The following is a 2,379-nucleotide window of genomic DNA, read 5'->3' on the forward strand; positions in this document are numbered from 1 at the left end:
CTGGGCTTGATGGAGTCAGCTGGCGCAGTACAGTAGTCAAGACATCGCCCTACAGTCAAGATTTCTTCTTCGGATGGGCACTAGTGCTGGAGGGGCTGGGGGGGGGCGTTAAGCGGGTATGCAAAGGCACAGGCCGCGATGCCCACTGAGACTGGAAAGAAGACATGACCGAACGGGCGTTGAAGAATTTGGGCGGCACCGTGCGCGTGTGGTGATGTGGGTTGGTCCAGCACTGAGTCCGCCGTCGAGTCTGCGCCGCGCGCGTGCGTGCAAAGGTGTGTGTGTGGCATCCTGTCTGACAGGTCTGGTCTGTGAACAATGACTGTTGGCTCTGAGGGTCACGCCTTGTGTGACTCGAGCAGGATTTGTTAGAGGAGGGGCCACCGACCAACAGACCAAGTCAATTGGCCGCATATCGACCTCGGAAATGGCAATGAGCTTCAGATGTCGATTCTAACCCTGTTCGATCGAGTGTGACCCGAGGGTTTGGGACCGATGGACCAGATCCTCCAGCCCCCGGCCCCCTTTGCATAGCAGTTGGTCTGGGCCTGCGTGAGTTTGAGTGTGTGTGTGTGTTGTGTTTGCTCACCGCGACTGGCGGCTGGCGGTATGGGTAGTAGGTGAGGAGGAGGGGGTGACCACTTCTTCCGTCCCGGAGTGTCCTTGGACCATTCTCGTCCTCGCCTCGGGCAAGTCGTTCTCTCCCCAAGGGAGAAAGGGGGTCCTTTGTTGCTAGGTAAGGTAGGTCAGTCTGTCAGCCCTGCCGCTGCCGCTGCCGCTACCCAGCCTTCTGCCAGTCTCACAGTTAACGACGGTGGCTACAACAGCCCGGCCGTCAAGTGGTGTAACGGTGTTCATAATGGCGCGGGAGAAGGAGCCGTTGTGCCGCGGCTTCATCCCTGGTGGACGGCCGGGCCCAGCTTGGATCAGATCCAAACAGTGGAAACACTTGTCAAGTCGATTCGCGTAGGCACAGCAGCAACCTATGGACGGTCGCAAGCTAATGGGGAAGAGCTGATGTGGAGCCCGTCTGGGAAGATCAGCGAAATGCGGGGCATTCCGTGTGGTCTACTGGCCGTAAGCCGCGGGAAGTCCACGAGCCGTCATGTTCCGTCGTCAATGGGAGTCGTCATGCGCAGAAGCAACGAAGGCTTGAATCATGCCCGACAACCCTCTCTGCCACTCGGCCTTCCCTACAGCGCCAGGCGTCAGCGTCAGCGCTGGTGTCAAGTGTCGGCGTCAGACGACAGGGATGTGAGGAGCAACATGGGGCCATACTTCCCTTACCTTACCGTAAGCTCTGGCCCTTGACCCCTGTTTTGCCCAGCAAGCCCAGACACTGCATTCTTCTCCACAACGGCTGGGTGAAGCGACTGCAACAGGGCGATCGAGGAGGAGGATGACAGGGTTCGCCCAAGACCTCCAAGACGCCTGATCGCTTCGTTAGCGTTCGCACATCGTCACAGCTCCCTTTGCTTTTGCCTTTGCTTTCGCTTTCGCCGTCGCCTGGTCCTACTCCAGATGCCTCTTGCCCTCCTTCGTACCATCCTTGCTCAAAACACAGATGTACATATCGGCCCATGTAGAGCAGCTCTGTTCCAAAAGCGTCACTGACCTGGCAGCAAGCGTCATGGCCCAACCCTTCGTCAAAAGCATGCCACATGTGCGGACAGACATTGGTTCGGGGCGATTGGGCCCAACGAGAGAGGGGCGGAAACCAGGATCCGCACAATCCTCTCAACGCGTCCCCTCATCCTCTCCTCGTACCTTCTGCATCTCGCACAGGATGCCTCGGCGATGGGATCGACTTTTTTGGTCCTGTTTTAGCATCCTTCTGATAGACTTGTGGCTGATGTGACAATACCACGCTAAGGCGGTCAACAGCGAAGCCAGTGAATCCCAAGACCCTACACGCCTTGGCGACGTGCCCAGAAATCAACCAGTCGCGTCTTTCAACATACTCGCACTCGATCGTGTGACCGGGTGCCTGACCCTTCTGTGTGACTACCTAGACTGTGTCACGCTGCAGAGCGCGCTGTAGAATCCACGTACGCGATCGCTCCACAAACACACACGCCCGACCACCTCTAAGGAACAAGGGAAATAAACACAGTGCCATGCACTGGTCAACCTCGTCCGGCCTCGCCGTGCCGCATGAGCCTGGCCTGATCTGGCCCAATCGGGGCAGGTGCCTGAGCAACTGGTATGGGCTCATTGTTCTCATGAATTGCTTCTGCGCCTCTTAAGACGTGGTCGTTGCCAAGCATCACGCCGCCTACTACTGTAGCTCACAAAAGTCCGAAACCTAGAGCACAGGAGCAAGCCTGGTCGGACTCCCATGCAGGGTAGGGCAGAGCTACCGCGGTCAAGGGTGCCTCG

The sequence above is a fragment of the Verticillium alfalfae genome, genomic scaffold, assembly GCF_000150825.1.
Source record: "Verticillium alfalfae VaMs.102 supercont1.13 genomic scaffold, whole genome shotgun sequence".
In the NCBI taxonomy this organism is placed as follows: domain Eukaryota; kingdom Fungi; phylum Ascomycota; class Sordariomycetes; order Glomerellales; family Plectosphaerellaceae; genus Verticillium; species Verticillium alfalfae.